We start from the raw sequence: 19,447 nt of genomic DNA, 5'->3' as shown, positions 1-19,447 counted from the left end.
CCCCACCCCCCTGCACACACACAGACACGCACGCATACACACGCCGCCCTCTGATTTCTTGGTATTATTCCAAAGTTCACTTGCCTCTGAGTCAGCTCATCGCCTTCCGTAACTTATTTTCCCGCTGAGCGCCCAGGCGCCTACTTCGGCAGATAAGCAGTGACGTCCCTCGAAGTCCTCCCAGTGCCAGGCTATTGGATCCTCTAACCTTGCTCCTCCCTCCAGCAGCCCCTGTTGATTCCGGAAGTCCTGTCCACGCTCAGCGCAAGTTGCACAACATGTCTGTAGTTACAAGGTGAGTTTGCTCCAGGAAAGCTGCGTAAAGGTCAGAGCTGTCCATGACGGAACTGGGGAACCAGGTTTGAGTGTCTGCATCGGTTCAACATCTTGCGATTCAATGTAATCACTTAATCTCCGGTGCTGCAAAACATTAAAGAGTCATTGTGTAATGTAACCTGTGCTCTTTTAAAGCGCTCCAGTGTCTTCGTTCAAGCTCGCGCTATATAAAATTACAAACAAAAAAATAAATTAATCTCGAGTCCGGGGAAAGAAAAACCTGGGAGGATGAAGGTATGGCTGACAGGTCTAATTGCAGTTAGAATGGCTGATATACCCGGCTTGGAATAGGCTAAGTGGACCTGTGAACGACATCTACTTGTTGTCAGTGCCACCTCTTATTTTCTTACTTCTTAAACTATCCCGTTTGTATCTGTAACGTGTACGTTTGTAAATCTCCTCATGTAACATACTTGGTTTTAGTGTAAAGCGCTCTGACATCTTTGGGTAAAGTTCGTGCTATACAAACATAAATAAATAACACACACGTTTTTTTGGGGTTAGACACGGGGAGATAAGTGATTTGATCACAATCACAGGATGTTGAGCCCACGCCGATATAACAGTTTTTTTCAACGTAGATTATCATAAATGAAGTCTGCAATTTTCTATCACCTAACAATGTTAACCTATCTTTGCAACAATCGCCGTACAGTCAGTGAAGTATTTGTTCTCACACTGCAGCGCCATGTTTGTCCATAACATAACGTGACTAAGAAGAAGATTAATTGCGTAAATGAAGGCTGGCTCTCAGCCGCTCTTAAAATAACCCTCAGGGCGCGCGCCATTGGTCCACTTGTCATGGGTTCCGCCTTCGCGTGGGAGGAGCTCAACATATCTTCAAGTGCTCTTATTCAGGTGTCTTGTTGATAGACCACTGTTTGTCGGGCTCGGGTAGAGTACTTCCTAAGCAAGCGTCACGTGTGCGAGGAGCGAGACGTAGTGCATATGAAACATCTGAATTGTGCATACACACCTGCATAGTCTGTTTATGTGCATTAGCTTACTTTTGTTTAAAATGATTGAAAACAGCCACATAATTGCAGTCACAGTCAACAGCATGATCGAAAAATACCGTGGCTTTGAACATCCCATAGGAATGAACGGGCCCAACTTGCATTGGCAAAGCCAACAGGCTTGTTCTTGTTGACTTTCGTGGCTAACACAATCCAAGGGCGAGGTGACAGATTGTGTCCATATACTGGAGGTTATCTGCCACCCTGATTTATCACTGTGTTTTCCCCAGCCCAACCTACACACCGTTCACATGGGGGGAAACACTGCGTGAAGGAGGGTGGGAAACAAGACTAGCAGATTACGTCAAAGGGTTCAGTGTAGCTTGCTAAAATATAGCTTTTTGAAGACTCTCCGCCGCTGGCACTGGTCACCAGAGAAACTATGCAGGGCTAAACTTTGTAATGATTTCAGACATTGGAGAGGCGCGTTACACAACAGTAATATGGTGCACATCTGTGGGACGGCACAAAACTTGACGAATACTGGCTTTAGGTATGGGGCAGTTTGAAAGCTGCCCTTCATATGCCCCCTGCCTGCATGGCGCTGCTGCATAATGTTTCATTTTTACCTGCACTAACAAAACATGTAAGATGATTGGCAATTGCTTTGGGCATTGCTAGATTGGTTATCCTACTAAAGGACAAGTACAAGCCTGACACTTTTAATTAAGTATTAATTATTTAAAAAAATTAAAAGCCATTCTTATTTGTAATATCCATATATCTACGTCACGTAAATACAAAACATGTTGCATTACAAATGCTATAGGTGTCACATTTGCGAAAGTTATAACTATTGGCATTGTAAATGACAAAGCTATTTTCAAAACCAACACATAAATAAAAAAATTGTCATTTGCAATACCAATAGCTCAAACTTTCCTAATGCGAGACCTATTGCATTGCAAATGCTTGTTGAAAATGTTGTCTAGAAAAATTCAGCTGGGATCAGCAATGTCTTCCCAAGCTCATATACTTCTCTAATGATCCAAAAACGCAAATTAAAAATGAAAATCTCAGGACAACAATATTTTTTATGGAGGTATAGCAGTGGGTCGTGATTTTATAAGACTGTACTATGTTCCTGAACAAGTCCACGTCCCTGGCAGATGATTATAACTGACCGAGACTGGGAAGAAATTGCAGCTGCACTTGTGTTTTTCTTGTTAAGAAAATTATTCACTTTCCTGTGTATAACCCAAAAAGCATTTTCTTGTGGCCAATTGTAATTCGTATTATGAAATCCTGTTACTTAGAATGGTTGTCTCAGACTTTCCACTCCCAGGAGAGCTTAATTATTTTCTGAAGTGACCGATCGAGGTCATTTGGGCAGGAATTGAGGGGGCAAACTGTACAAGTTTTGTGAACCCTGCCTTCGGCGGATGCTGCATTGAGTTTTGAATAGATGGCTCAGGCGACTAATGCTTCTACACCAGCAGCCTGTGTTTGGTGTCTGTTATTCAGCTCCAAGAACCGCACCAGGAGAAAGTGTGCTTTACAAATAGACAATATTATTTTAATGTCCATACTAAGATATTCTGTTTTTTGTCATACTGTTTACATCTGCAGAAACTGCACTAGATGTCCTAAAAATTCCTCCCCCTCTCCCTCCCACTGACTTTCAGAATAAACACTGAGATGTTCAGGGAACAACCATTGTTGAATTATAATTTGAAACAGCAGCCAGTGTTTCACTTATGCTGATGTGCAAAGGTAGGCATTTTATGCTATATTCAAAATCTTTGCTTATCAGAATAAGTAAACGTCCTGTTTAGGTCGAGCTAGAGAAAGCAATGCGAAGCATTGCGTCTAGCTCGACAACTAATGTTGCCCATTTCTGGGAATGTGGATACGAGTCGGACGCGCACTTTTTCTGTCTCAGATTTGTCCTTGTGAGCGCGCTTTTGCTGCTGGCTGCTTGCTGTGTGGGCGCGCTTTCGGTTAACGCGCTCAATTAGAAATGAAATGCTGTATGGGGACGTGCACGTCCAGGCCGGCGCCATGCACATCCCCTGCCTCAGAATCCCAGCAATCCATTAAAGTAATGGGGTAACCCAAAAGATACTGGACCTGGGTTTCTTGCGATATAGAAAAGTGGTCCAAGACCTCTATACTTTATAGTGACTCAATTAATCAGTAGCTTTTTTGAATCAACAAAATTAGGAGCTCACCACTCAAGATCAGCTCTATTCAAATAAATGTTTCTCATTTTACATAACAACAAATTGTAGATTAAAGGCAACAGCAACACAAAATATCTAGCCTGGAGAATTATTTAATAAACCAAGGTCCACACGTTAATCATTTCATACATTAATTTGATTTATATAGCAAAAGTTACCCCAATGGAGCGTGCAGATAGAAAAGGAAGTAGAAAAAAGTGTGTGCAATTTAAGAAGGAAAGGAATTCACAGAAAAATATTGTGACAAAATATATTCATTGATGATTGACTAAACAGCAGACGACAAATCAATTGACCGTACTGTTCAACCTGGCCAAGATGAGACACCATTTCTTTACAAGTATTAATAAATGTTCATGACTCCTCAGTGTCAAAAATGTCTGCACATCAATATACAGAAACACAAAAAAGGGGGTCCAGGTTTTTAAATAGATACGTCGACGTTTCAACTCGTCTTTACGGCCTGACGGTTATTTAAGCCTGAGCCATGCGAGTCTTCTTCAGGACGAAAAAGAAAGAAGGGTAACTTGGGATCATGAATGACCCATTCCACAACGATGGGGGCGGTGCTTATTCCCACATTCCCAGGGATTATTCTTTAATCCAATTAGTCAATCCGTGGGGAATTGATAGTAGATGTAGAAAAGCGAGCAATAGCGAAAAGCAAGGAGAAGCACTTGGTTCAATCAGGGCTCAATCTTCAAAACGGTTCTGTATATTTGAGGGGACCACTGGTTCTGACTCAGGGCCACTCTATATTGTAGATTCCTGTATTCCTGTATTCAAATCTCAATTCGGATGAGACCCATCCGAACTGAGATTTTAATACAGGAATCTACAATATAGAGTGGCCCCGAGTCAGAACCAGTGGTCCCCTCAAATATACAGAACCGTTTTGAAGATTGAGCCCTGATTGAACCAAGTGCTTCTCCTTGCTTTTTTTCCACTTTTCAGATTCCCAGCAAGTCAGCGCACAGACACAGCACATGCACACACACACACAAACGCACCCCCCCCTCCCACCCCAGTCACGGGCTCACGCGCACACACACAGCCCCCCCCTCCCCGACCCCACTCACTGAGTCTCTTGGGCTCCTCTCGTCCCGCGGCGGTGGCGGCTGCACGGATTGGTAGGCGGCGGGGGCAGGCACCGGCAATGTGCCTCGAGCCCCCTCCGCTTCTCTTCCCAGACTCCTGGTTTATTAGGTTTCGCCTATTATCATTCGCTTGCGAATGTAATAGGCGAAAATTTAAGGGCTCGATCCACTCGTCAAACCACTGCGGTTTCTTCACAGTGCATGTGAGTCACGTGACCACACAAGCACGCGCATCTCCCTAATCCGCCTGCCACACTTCTCCTCACCTCGCTCGCATTCCCGCCCCCCCACCATGCTCTCCCGCCCCCATCCGGCTTCCCTCCGCGCATCTGCCTGCCACACTTCTCCTCCCCTCGCTCGCATTCCCGCCCCCCCCCCCACCAGGCTCTCCCGCCCCCATCCGGCTTCCCTTGTTTACGTAAGGCACATTTACCAAAATCACGTAGTTGCTGTAAAATTGACGAGACATTTATTTTACGGCTCGCTTTAAGCTTTGGTCATCCGTCAAGTACTAAGTGTGCTGGGACCTAGCTTTCACTTTCATTAGTCTCTTTCGGTGTTCCCAATTAATTTGAGCAGAAATGCAAGCTAACTCAATACCAACCGACTGCACTTGCGCTTAGGGAGGTGGTACGTGCTGGTCACGTGACACTGTCGTCGGCACGTTGCAGTTTCCTGTTCCGAGGCCAGACGCTTCCGCAGACAGTATCCCTAGGTCTCAACACGAGGGATCGGCAACATGGTAAGCGTTAACCCAGTGGAAAATCGAAATAGGAAGCTGTTATAAGACCCTTACAGCGCTAGCGGTGGGCTGTCACACCGGCCGGATGCTTGGAAGTTCTTGGCTGTCTATAATGTGTCTCTGGTAAAAGCTTTACGGCTCTCCTGTGATGCTACCGGTAGCTGCTGACTCACGGTGTACCGGCGGCCATGGATGTGCACACAAAGAGCAGTACGAGGATGGGTGGTCTGCTTTCCGTGCGACTCTAGTGGCCAGACCCAAGGGAACACATAGAGCCAAGATAAAATCTCAGACTGCGGTACTTGGGTCGCTGTGCAGTTTAGTTTTGCACTTTAATATTTACCATCTCTAGTCCAGTAAACTGAAAAAAATGTACTCTGAGATACCATAAACTGGAGATTAAGGTGTGGTTGCTGTAAGGGGTTGGAATCACTAGAGACAGTCGAGTGGCGTCCTACAGTCAACGTACACATCATTGTTTTTCATACTCTACTGCAAAGAAATTGGCAACTAGGGATGGATTTAAGAGATATGTATTTCCACAGTTTTGAATCGTCATAAAGTAGTATAGAGGTTTAATGTGCCTCCTGCATAGCACAATGCGTAACAAGGAGATATGATTTTTATTTTATGTAGGTAGCTCAGTGGGTTACTGCTTTTGTTACAGATATCCTAGTCATTAGCTATTCTTAAATTACTATCGCACATTGAGATATGAATCGACACCACAGTTGCATGCAAATTACAAGGTTAAGGTTTACTACCTTATTGGTTTTTCCTCAATCTTTTGTTATTCTAAGGTTGTTAAAAAGGGCTCGTTTTGGTAGTGATAAACTCTTTTTTAGTGCACACAGCCACTGTGTTAAGTTTGAAATCCTGACTTTGTTTTTCCAGACCAATCACTCTTTATCATATAGTACCTACTGGTATTTATACTGTGTGTGTGTGTGTGATGTAAAGCTCTCTGGCACCATACATTGGGATGAGTAGCTATACAAAACACACTAGTAGGTGCTATTCACTTAATTATTAATGTGATTACTGGTACAAACAGATACATTTCTTACATGAAAGGGTTTAACAAAGTCAAAAACCTGCCTGCAAATTTTGTTTTCTTAACCCCTGTTAAATGGTGATCCGCAATACTCTCCCCCCGCCCCCCACACCCTTCATTGTGTTGGTATCTCAGTGTTATTTGGCTTAGGATAGTTAGGATAGATCCCAGCCAGGATGTGACTGCAATAAAAGTATGACTGGTGGGCCTTGAAGTGAGGCCTTTGTGTTGTGAGTAAAAAATAGAACCCCCTCCTGACCTCCTACAGGTTGTTGCTTTAAACCAGGTTTCTTCCTTCAAGTAGACTGGGAGCTGCTGGTAGCTCTCTGGCTACCTAGAACTAGCTGTAAGTGCAAGCTTTTGCTACGTTGAATTAATATCTGTATCAAAAATTTTTAGTCTGTGTTTTTGAGACGAAAATGTGTATACATTCAAAACTTAAACTGATCTTTGAAGAGCAATGGTTGAATTTCCCTTTTTTTAAAGCTGATATTTGAGTGATAAATAATGAGTTATTGCTGGGACTTGTTACTATTTTGTTACTTGAGTTCGAAATCCCTTAAATAACAGAATACAGTAGGCATTTGGCAAAACAGGAACTGTCTGAGGACTGTCTCAATTTACAATCAGTATGTGTCCTTATATACAAAACATGATGGTTATAAAAGTTTGTGGCATACCATACAGGTTCAGGAATGTTGGTTGCTGCCTTTGGAGTCATTAATTAATTGTCTAACGTTTACCACAGCTGGGTCTCGACCTCGTGTGCACACTTTGTGGTCAGTAGATAACCTGTCCATATGTCCTGCATGGGGAGTGCATGATCACGGCTAAGTCCTGATTGGCTATGTGTTCCTAAATCGTGTGGCATCTGGCTTTTTATGGTGTTTTAGGAGCTTTCCTACCCCTCCAGCCATGTGGGGCAAACTCCCTCGACCCTTGTAATTTGCAGCACCTATCCATTGGATTAATCAAGAGTTTACTTCCAGAGCGTTTGTCTGCCAGCTACACACCCTCCCTCCTGTGATCTATCAACCAGCAATCCAGGGCCTTGGTCTCACGGCCTGCTTGACTACATATTTGTGAGTAGAGGTTGATGTTCAGTTCACAATAGGCGAGTCTGTTATTTGGAGCGAGATTTCCTTTTCATTGCTGAATGCATCGATTTCCATATTTACATTTTTTATTATGCTCTTTGTGCTACGAGCTTTGCAATATGGCTATTATGTATTAACTATGTAAAGACATTCCAAAGTGAGAGCCTTTTTAGGTTTCGCCTATTATCATTCGCTTGCGAATGTAATAGGCGAGAATTCAAGTGCTCCATCGACTCGTCAAACCACTGCGTTTTTTTCACAGTGCATGTGAGTCACGTGACCACAAAAGCGGGTCACGTGACCACACAAGCACTCGCATCTCCCTAATCCGCCTGCCACACTTCTCCTTCCCTCGCTCGCATTCCCGCCCCCCCCACCAGTCTCTCCCGCCCCCATCCGGCTTCCCTCCGGCATGCTACCCGTTCACAACGGCTACAGAGGCATTTCTTCCCACGCAGGCCACGCTCCGTTCACGCATTTTCTCCGTCCACACACTAGCGATTTCGAAGGCTCTGCACCCCCAGTCTCGGGCCCGTTTGGATTCACTTCAAGTTAAAAGGAGGAGAGACAAAAACATGACAGAAGCAATTCTCACCCAGCGAAAATACTAGTGACATACCCGGAGTTAGAAAACACACACCTCCAAAACAAAACACTAAAGGAATGGGGTGTCACGTGTTCGCAAACGCGCTTCTGCCCCTCATCACCTACGAAGAACTTTAAAATGAAACTACAAAACAATACCTCATTCTAACAAGTGGCACATTTCATGCACAAAGAACCATTACGCCCTGCTTTCAGGTGGAGTTTAAATTCACATGCAGCGACCAGGCCTCCTATACAAAGAACCATTACGCCCTGCTTTCAGGTGGAGTTTAAATTCACATGCAGCGACCAGGCCTCCTATAATTGAATTATGTTTCCGACAGCCTGTCAGGCATTTTTCTGGATCGTGTTTCATTTAAGAAAAAGGCAATAAAAAAGTATACTTTCTGAGAAGAAGCAGGTCTTTGGAATTCTTTGATCTCCGTGATTGCTAAAGACACATCTGTCACGTTGGGTTAAATCAAAGTTCAACTTCTGTACATTTGTACTGGGAGAGTGCGGGTTTTTATATTTATCCAATTTAACAGCATTTTTTGAGGTTGTTCCATACTTGAGGGTCGAATGAAGTAATGAACCTGCATGTGTGTATTGGTGGTCTGAATTTGATTCCAGGAGTGAGGCATCGCTGCAGTTAAGCTACTACACAACTGGAAACATGAACAAGAAATTCCCTTTTCCAGCACTTTAAATATGAGTCCCAGCTCAAGCACAGCGGCCAGGTGGCCCCGCGTCCCGTGTGAGTGCTTCGGGCAGTTTTGCCCCTTTAGCTTGCAGTATATGATGTCCCATTCTTGGACTTATAGTGTTGCTTTTAATGTTGAAAACATGGACAGAAAATCCCAGAATGAACAAGCACTGGCGTTGCCAATAGGTTTCGCATTTGGAAAGTTGGAGCTATTGGTTTTGTAAATGACATTTTATATTTATATATTGTTATTGACAATGCCAATAACGATATATAAATATAAAATGTCATTTACAAAACCAATAGCTCCAACTTTCCAAATACGAAACCTATTTGCAACGCCAGTGCTTGTTTTTATAGCCATCTCTTCATCAAGCGAAAGACCGACCCGCCTTTGTCCCAGAAGCGTCCCTGCCACGGAAAGCTTAAAGCGCTTTCAAGCACGTTTTTGCGACGTGGCCCCTCCTCCCCACCACTGAGGGTAAACAGGAAGTGTAGGAATGCTGGGGGACGTAGTCCCGCCCCAGCATAAGGCAAGTCTATGCCCGGGGAGCTTTAAACGCTTTTAATCACGTTGTTGCGGCATGCCCCCTTTGTGCCCTGTGCCATGATAACCTTACATCGATTTTAATTGCGTTGGTGCGGCCTATCCGCCACCAAGGGCAAACCGGAAGTGCAGGAATGATCGGGGGCCACCTCCATCCACCTTCTTGGGCAGCGAGGCGTCCCTTTCAGCAATACATCACTGGGGAGAAGAGGCGGCGCTGAGAGGTGAGTGTGGGGACGATTAGTGTCAAAGCATAACTTGTTTCTTTTCTGTCAAACGCTGTCAGAGACTGAACATCCAAGCCTCGATGAGATGCAAACTGAAAATAGGCCGAATAGCGGTGATAAAATAAATAGGTAATTATTCATAATAAAGTATCCAGCTGTTTTATACTTGAACACAATCTGCCAAGCCTGGGCTGCAAGTACATGACATTTAAAGTAGTGATTCTAACGGGAAAAAAGCCTAACTCCATTATCTAGGAAAGTTGTTTTTATTGGTATCCACGGCGAGCCTTTTTTCGGTAGACCAAGATGAAATCCGTGTGCTTCTATGCAACTTTCCTAGGTGGAAAATAGTCGTGCTGTGGCTAGCTCTTAGTTGAGAGCTGGTCGAGCAGCGTAAATAGTTTTACCTAAGGAGCGCCACTGCCCGCAGCACTATGTTGGACTATAACCTGCGGCTTGCAGTCCACGTCCACATATCAGCATTACAAATGGAACCCACTAGGCTGTCTCACTGAAGCGTGCAATCTTTCCCCCTTTGGTGTAACCTGCGGCTTGCAGTCCACGTCCACATATCAGCAACACAAATGGAACCCACTAGGCTGTCTCACTGAAGCGTGCAATCTTTCCCCCTTTGAAGCTGTCCTGGAGCCGCCCCCTCGCTCATCATTTCCTTCATCTTCCCCCCTGAAGCCCCCGTCGCTTCCCCTATCATTTCCTCTTTCTCTCCTCCTTGTCGCCCTCTTTCTTTCTCCTCCTGCCCCCTCCCCTTTCTCTCTCCTTCTGCCTTTCTTCGGGCCCCCTCTCCTCGTACCTGCTCGGAACTGGTAGTGTTGTTGCTCTGATAACACTGTCACAAAGCTTGTTCTGTAAAATCAAACCTGTGCCTCACAAATGCAATCATAATCCACTTCTTGGGATGGGGTGGACCGGACGGATCCAGCCGATCCCCGGAGGTGGGTATTAACAGGGCACCGCAGGCCTCTGGCAGGTGAAAGCGCCACGGAGGGGTATCGCCCTGCACGCGTGCTTTAGGGTGTGGGTAGAGCAGGCATCTACAAGGTGGAAAGGTCAGAGGTAACCTTCCCAGCACACCAGACTCAGCACTGCAATTGGGCAGAGCTGCCCCCTGGACGCAAAAGGGACAGGCAAGCTCCTGCGTTGCACACCTGGGCTGAGGCAGAGCACCCCCTGAGAGCGAGTCAGACAAGCACCCCCTGAGAGCGAGTCAGACAAGGCCTTGTCCAGCACACCAGCCTCGGCGCTGTACCCAGAGCTGCCCTCTGGAAACTGAAGGGACATACCTGCTCCGCTAACAGCGCTGTGCACTGTCCCCAGCGGTGCACACTTGGGCAGAGCACCCACTGAGAACATTTCCGGCGCTGCACAGCCTCCCGGCGCTGCATGCCATCCCTGGCGCTGCATGCCATCCCCGGTGCTGCACAGCATCCCCGGCGCTGCACCAGTTCCCATCCCAGCACTCTCCCCATCAGCGCCTTTTAAGCAGAAGAAGCGCCTTGTCAATGAACTGGAGCAATGACTTGGGACCACGTGTACTGTTCGGTGCTCCGCTGCTCTCTAGCAGACATACATGATATCATACACACATATATACATACATGTTATAAGCCAATATGAGTACATACATGCAAACACACATATATATATATATATATATATGCCACAAATCCTCAAACCTCCACGCCAACGGCGTGGCGAAAGAAGAAGCAGAACCCCACGTTTCAGGCAAGATGGAAACTTTATTGCAACCTTTCAATGACGCGTTTCGAGTACGATGTACTCTTGTTCACACACCGATAGAATATAGTAGGTATATATAGTTAGGATTTTTTTGAATAGGTATTTCTGAAAATTCTATCTTGAATAACTTTGGCGTTGATGGACGGAATTGGCTGAAATTTTCAGGAAAATGGCACATTTTGTTTTTGAGCGTCCCCTGAAAGTTTGGGGGGGGGGGTTTCGTCACGGGGGGCCGAGAAAAAAAGGGGGGGGGTCCCAAAACGTGTTTTTAACATTGAGTTTTCCATAGGGCGGTTGGACTCACTTTTAGCCCTAACGGCTGAATGGATTTCCACGAAACCTGGCAAAATTGTAGGGACTGGTACCCCGATGTGCCTTTGCTATGGCTCAAGATATATGCTCCAGTGGTTTTTCCGAAAATTAACTTTGAAAAATATATATTGGGCTACATTGGGCTATATATATGTTAGAGCCCAAATGTAGCCCAATGTAGCCCAAAGATGGCCACCAGAGACAAAAAAAACTAAATGTAGCCCAAATATCAGCCAGATGTAGCCCAACTATAGCCCAATGACAGAATGTCCCAGAGTGTTCTAAAGAACAACTAGAACGCTAACAGTCCTACTTATGACAAAAGTATGGCACACCTGAAGTCATCTTGAATGGAATAAAGTGGTAACACTTAATACATTTAATTTGAAAAGGAACAAAATGCGTGGTTTCATTTTGCCATAGAAATTATATATTTCTAGAAATGATATATATACATATCTCCAGAAGCAGGGTACAGCAATGGGGACATCTTTTGCGCCCACATATGCAAATATCGTGATGGGGGCCTGGGAAACTGAGGTGATCAAGAAAGATCAAGAAAATCCGGATGGGCCGAAAATTAAATTGTGGTGTCGTTTCATTGAAGACTTGTTCGTCATTTGGGACGGAGATGAGGAATCGTTGAAAAAATTCACTGAAACCTTGAATAACAACCGATATACTCTAAAATTTACATCTATGACCAGTCCCCATTCTCTGATATTTCTTGATGTGGAAATATTCATCATGAACAATAAACTTTGCTCCAAGATCCACAGAAAGCCAACAGCATGCAATAGCATCCTACATGCTAACAGTGGACATCCAACCAGATTAAAATGGAGTATCCCTTACGGACAGATGTTAAGGGCAAAAAGGAACTGCTCTGAAGAAGACTATCTGAATAAAGAAATTGAGAATATGAGCCTCAGATTCCTTGAAAGAGGATACCCAATTGAAGTGATCACCACTGCTAAAAATCATATGCATCTGAAAAAAAGAGAAGAACTACTAACCCCTAAGGATAAGAAACTCAGAAGAGATCAAGAGCACGAAACAGATCTGAGCAGTGGAACAACCAGAATTATTGTGGAGTATGACAACCAAAGCACACAAATGAAGAAAGCCTACAAAAAGCATTGGCCAATTCTTCGTTTGGACAAAACCTTGAATGAAAGCCTGACAGCAAACCCGAGTATAACATACAGAAAGACTTCCTCCTTAAGAGACATATTGACACAAAGTCATTTAGAACCATGTAAGGAGAGAAAACAGAAATGGCTGACAACACCTGGCTTCTGGAAATGCCACAAATGTAAAGCCTGTGAGCATGGGGAAAACATCAAACATTATGTACTACAGAATGGCAGAAAAGAAACCATCTATGACCATATTACATGCGAGTCCAAATGTGTGGTTTATCGACTCAAATGTCCATGTGGCAAATACTACATTGGGAGCACCATAAACAAACTCAAGTTAAGGATATTACAACATCTAAGGGCGATAAAAAACAAGGACCCGTGCTACCCAATGGCCACACACTTTACTCAGTACCACCAAAGTGACACCTCCCTCTTGAAGTATTCGGGAATCAAACTGTGCAAACTCCCGGAACGGGGTGGAGATCAACTACAACTGCTGAGACGCTTAGAGTCGCGAATGATACTAAACATGGGAACTGAGGCACCGTTTGGTCATAACTTGGATGCCGAACTATATGTACATCTGTGATCTGACCAGATAACAAAAGAACGATGCTGTCATTCGAATGTGTAGTATTCCAAGGGAATCGTGTTTAAATCACCTATTTGAAGCTGGAATGTGTACATGTTGTAAATTGTATAGAATTAGAACCGATTGATTTTGAAGATCCTATAATCAGAATCTGAGGGTAAGAATTGTGGGACAAAATTACCTAGAAAACATATGACATCATTAGGAGAAGATGAGTAACTATAAGAAGATTGGTACTTTACAAAAAATTTTTTTGGGTAGCTGCATGGGGAGAACTGACGAAATAATGCATGTAATTATAGATGAGAGGTTGTATTATACCTAGAGAATAACAATATGCATTACCTAGTATCATTACTATGTCCATATAATACTTTATTTAGTCCACTGTAGCAGTTTCCCAACCCTTCTTTAAATTCAAATACCGTCACTTCGTAAAATAACCGTCATATAGTTTCATGCCATCACTATTTCTTAATAATTCTTTTCCTCATTTTTGTGTGACTTATTGAATAGCTATGAATTAATACCATACGTGATTAGATGGATCTAATTGTAAATAACCATTGTCAATACTTTATTTAGAGTTATCGGTTCGATTTTTCAATGGTACTTCACATTAATTTTGAACACAAATATGTATAAAAGATCCACATTGTAAATACTTTATTTTGGAATGTATAGTTCTGATCAAGCAGTAGAGTACTTTACGTTGATTGTACATATTTGTGTATATACCTTTAAACATGTACTAGCCTTGTATATACATTGCTGGGTGGGTTGGTCAAGATGACCATGGAAATGGTAGAGGGTACTTACACTAGTCACACTATTTAAACAAGGTCTAGACCTAGGGACTCTATGGTCCAGTGGAAGGCAGGAGCCGAAACGCTTAGACCGTCCTTTGTTGATGCACGTTACATTTGCACTGGTGTGTAAATAAAAATACGCTAAAATCATCTGTTGCTGTGCCGTGTCCTTTGATCTACTAGATGTGGAAAAAAGAAGCCGTGGTAATATATATATATATATATATTCACTGAAAAAACCATAGGTTATAGACCATATATAGTTAGGAATTTGCATTTACAAAACCTTGAAAATTCACTGAAAAAACCATAGGTTAGAGACCATATATAGTTAACTGGACATTTTATTGATATAAAACCAATGAAATTCCATATATAGTTAGTTGCACTAACTATATATTTCGCGCATCCGCAATCCAATGCTGATGTCACATATTACATCATTCATGACATGGTCAGTGACATCACTGATGACATCACTGATGACATCTCAAATGACATCACTGATGACATCATCCAGTGTCTGTGTTTTTCTTTAGTTTAAATATGTTTTACATATTGAAGAATGAGTGGATGTATAAGAGTATGGATGAAGGATTTGATTGTATAAGTGAGTAAGTATGTGTTAGTATATCTGTGAAAATGTGGGGTGAGAGTTGTCCTGTGAGCATTGGATAACTATGAGTAACAAGAAGGGTCTGTGAGAACTGCCCCCCCTCCCCTCTCCCCTCTCTAGCGACACCGCTTCTGCGGAGTTGTAGATGGCGAGTGCCTGTCCAACTTACTTGTGCTGAGGAGCGCTGAGAAGAGACACCACCGCTGACCCCCCTTTAAGACGATCTTGCTGGGGCCCTGCGAGGCTTTGGTGGGGCAGTAAGATTAGGTGTACTCTCCTTTGGGCAATGCGACTTCCCTCCGGGGAGAGGAACCGGAAACCGATCCGACGCTGGTGCAGCTGCCCCTCGCTGAGGAGATCTTCCCTGATGGGGCGGCGCCGCGTTGAGGCGTCCTTCCCTTGGCGCAGGCTCAGTGGAGCGCTCGACGGCTTCCCTGAGGAGGCGGCGCCGCGTTGAAGACACCTCTCTCCTGCGCAGGCCCAGTGGAGCGCCGCTGTTCGGCGGAGGGGAGAGGCTGCCTGTGTAGGAGGCTAAGTCACGGTAAACTCATCTGGGCATCGTAGCGGAAGCGTCCTCTCCCCAGCGCAGGCCCAGTGGTAAGCCGGCCTTACCTGCGAGGGAGCGGACGTTTGATCAGGAAACTGCCGGTGAGGGGGTAAGCTACCCCAGCTGCCTGTGATGGCGATATCTGTCATTAATCACTACAAGCCACAAGTAAGCAGGGATTTGGGGGCTGGTGCGGGACACAAACTTGGTGAAATCTCCGCGGGGCCTAGTGGATGGCCTATTCTCCTGAACCCTGGTAGCAGATGTAATGTAAACCAAGGAAGCTTGAACTGATAAAACTACCCTACGGGATCTAGGGATCTGCCATTCGTAGAACTGCTACTGGCTCCACACTAAAGCTAAACAGAAGCCAGGGCATTGCAGGTTACCAGATCAAGTGCATAGTTACTGACTGAATTTAATGCATGTTCTTTTCTTTCCGGGAGTATATAATTCTGGCACCTGCTACATTAACGCATCTACCAATCTTACTAAAAGAGATATGCAACATGGTTTCCTTACTGTAGTAATGCACAATCTTGCTTCACTGAATAGATGCATTTTGTTTTCTTGCTGCTTGTTTTTATTTTTAGACTGCAAAGTAACTGCCTAAAATTTAGAGTATTAAGTGGACTTGATGAACTCATTTCCTCTGGGGGAAAAGGTTCTGTAACTAAATGCAATGTTGGGCTCTTATTGATTCAGCTAATCAAATGTGGAAGTCCTTAATGTGTTAAAGTGATACATTGCTAACGAAGTAAGCTAAATTAAGGAAGTTTTATAAAGCACTCTATTCTTTTCTAACAAAAGGTGTAGTGTCATTTTTCAAGTGGAGGGGCGCTGGGTTACTGGGTGAGTGTGACACAAGCATAACACATTTGCCTTGAAGTTAGGCCTTCCCATTCGAGCCAAGCTACCCCAGGTGGACCGGGGACCCCGGGTCCACAGGCAGCATTTATGCACCGAATTGTAGTGTAGTTCCTAGTTTCCCACTAGGCCCTGCGCATTGGAATAACATAAACAGTAGTATCGACGTGGAACTGCTTATATTCCAGGCCTCCACTGACTATGCTAAACTTAATTGGGTTGTGTTACCAACTAGCTCAGAGGTCACTGGAAACTTTCTTCTCTGCATAGGAAGTGATCAGCTTCCTTGGCACAGACAAGAAGGGATTCAGTTTTCCAACAACCGTGCAACATGACAACTTTGCTCCTCAGATCAAGAGTCGATCTCTAGGGTCGTGTGAAACAATAGACATAGATTTCACTCAGTCAGTCTAGTGCAGTTTACTTTCACAGTATGTAGAGAATAGAGAGACGGGCGTTTATCAATAAAGGTTAACATTTATTGAACAGTCTTTCTTCTCATACAAGAGAAATGTATTGCCACAATTGCAATAACTGTTATTATAAAAAGTACGTACAGTAAGATAAGAATTGCGAAATAGAACTGTAAAAGCATTGATATGGTTTCTTAGCCATACAATGGTTTAAAAGTAATAAAACATATATACAGTCATATATACATTAGGCTAACATACTCAACTGGTGCTTCTAACTAAGCCTACCCCGGTGTGCCTGACCTAAGCCTAACACGTGAGAAGGGGGAGTAAGTAAGTAGCTTAAGTTAAGTTGGTTTTGCCAAGGTTTGTTTCAAGAATTCTCGTCTACGGGTTTAGTCAACACCATACCTCTGAATAGAATGATGGAGGATTGGTATCTCCTTCAGGGGTCTCTCTCGATATCCCAGTCACCTGCGAGGGTAAACTGGAAGCGCCGGGACTGGATTTCTCTGCACGAGAAAGGCAGCGGCTTCTCTCAGCGCGTCGGGAGGAAGGAGGGGTGACAGCGTCCGCGGGCAGCTGGGCTGGATGTCTTCGCAGAGGACGGCTGCACGGCTCCTCAAGCGTACTGAACCACAGTTCGCGCTGTAGCGGCGATAATGGTAATCAGTAGCTTCACCACCACAGGATAGCAGGCTGCAGAGACAGAGTGCTAGATTTTACCAACACGGGGTCATGCAGGCAGCTGGCATCAGCAACAGGCAACGAACCGCACATTGCTTAAGGCAACGTTGGTAATATTTATACCTGACAGGTGCCGGGTTTGACGCAAGTTTGCTGGACATACGACGTCAATTAAAGATGTCACTAGGAAGTGACAGTTATCAGTTGCTCATTAGAGTTCCATTACTAATCAAAACATAGCAAGCGGGGATTTCCAGGTTTGCTAAGTTTTTATCTTGTTGAAGAACTCGGAGTGTTATCTAGGAATATCAGATAGTGACTGCTGCTCTGTCATTGCACTAATTGGTCGCAAAGGAAGTAGCAGAGAGTCATGCTGGAATGTGGCTCTGTTCGTGTGAGGCCAGAGATGACTTTACAGAAAATCGCACTTGAACGGTTATGCCAATATAGGGAATAAATGGATTTATAGCCGAATAGGGGCATAAGGTCACAGTATCGATCAGGAACCTAGATAAGCACATAACACCCACTCCACGTATTCATGTCCATCAAAATTACTAAAACTAAGCAATTAGATGCATGTGTAACAGTGTGTAACATAGCCCACCCCAAAATACATAAATGCATTCAAAAATAGGCGTACTTGAAATACATGGAATTTAGGTACTGTACGTTTTTTAAAGCATAGTAATCATTCAAAAAGTTATTGCATATGAAATCAATGAACGATTATGCATAAAGAATTACACATGAAGTATCTCTGACAGAAGAAAAGCGAGATAAATCATCACATAAAAATGCATTGTAATAACATGTGTGCTAGAGGCTGGTGTTATGTTATGTTGTTATGTCTCTAGATGTGTTTTAGAAATAGAAGTGTGAAGCTTCTGTTCTCTAAGAATAGTTTTTACGTTAAGCAAAGAATTGTTCGTGCCAAAAAAGGTCAATATTAGAAAAAATTGTCCAATTCAAAGAAAAATAGATTTCCAAAGCACTAGGCAGTTTTTGTTGATCAAAACTGAAGGCCGAATTCAGAGTTCATGGGAACGCTGTGTGTCGGAAAAGCTTCTCAAAAGTTATTGTTTCTCTATGGGTGAGAACATCGTATCAGACAGGCTCGCAAAGAATTGGTCTACAAAATCAGGTGATAGTTCAACCAAATTAGATAGCGCTGTAACTTGGCAGGTGTGAGAATGATTGCTGTCATCGAAGGCAGGACCAGCAATGCTCACAGAACGTTGTACCTGGGTGATGTTGCTTTTGTCACTCGCTCCACTGTTACCACTTGGCTGTAGTACAGGAGTCTCCACAAATGCCGTCATCAGGATTGGTAGCCGCTGGGGACAACACAATGCGTGAGCCGTTATTGGACTTAGCAAAGTATCGACGTCCATTGGTACTGCTGATGGAAGTGAAAGACAGATGTCCAACACGCATTCCTCGCCGCAAAGCATACACCGTAGCACAGGTAAAATGCAATTTTGCCATACCGGTCTGAATGAAAGGAACCAGGTCATGTTTAGATCTCTCAGCCTGGCCAATCCGAGGACGTTAGTTATCCTGTCCCTGTAGCGCATTGCTAGGATTGTCTCTTCCATTCCCATGGGAGCTATGTCTGAGCCGAGGCTTGCCATAACGTAGCAGGAGGGTCAAAAATAGAATCCCTGCGATGAGTCCAAAAAATAGTGGAATACCACCAAAGATGGAGTGCACAAAATTAGGAAGGATTCCCAAAATTGCCTGGAAGGGTGTTAGCAGTCCCGTAAAGACTGTCTTAAATATGCCTGGGATGCTTGTAGCACTAGACATGTTAAGGAGTTGGTCGAGCATTTGTACGAAATGCACGGGGCAATTTGTTGATAAAAGGTCATGAACCTCAGTAGCCGTCCTTGCGACTAGAAGATCATACGTCTCTTTAGATGACGTTATAGGCACTGTTGTCTGTAAAAGCACAGATTTCATTTTGCTTAATGTATCAATTCGTATAGAATAGAGATTCAGACGAGGCCAGAGGGGAGTCACTATGTCTGGAGGCCCGCTCGGGAACAATGCTTGCATACAGCATTTGACCATGGACGTTACTTGTACTAGATAACTTAGTCCGGGCGCGA

The 19,447-nt window shown here is 44.0% G+C and overlaps 1 protein-coding gene and 1 pseudogene across 12 annotated transcripts in view; one reads left to right on the top strand and one right to left on the bottom strand.

Annotated features, from left to right (window-relative positions):
- LOC147689109 (KH domain-containing, RNA-binding, signal transduction-associated protein 1-like) overlaps positions 1-10,266 on the bottom strand; it is a 48,535-nt pseudogene extending 38,269 nt beyond the window's left edge.
- PHF14 (PHD finger protein 14) overlaps positions 1-19,447 on the top strand; it is a 1,195,141-nt gene that overhangs the window by 42,754 nt on the left and 1,132,940 nt on the right. The window lies entirely within an intron of this gene.

Source organism: Lissotriton vulgaris, chromosome 10 (genome assembly GCF_964263255.1).
Source record: "Lissotriton vulgaris chromosome 10, aLisVul1.2, whole genome shotgun sequence".
Taxonomy (NCBI): Eukaryota; Metazoa; Chordata; class Amphibia; order Caudata; family Salamandridae; genus Lissotriton; species Lissotriton vulgaris.
The sequence above is the reverse complement of the archived record's forward strand: the minus strand, read 5'-3'. Positions and strand labels throughout refer to the sequence as shown.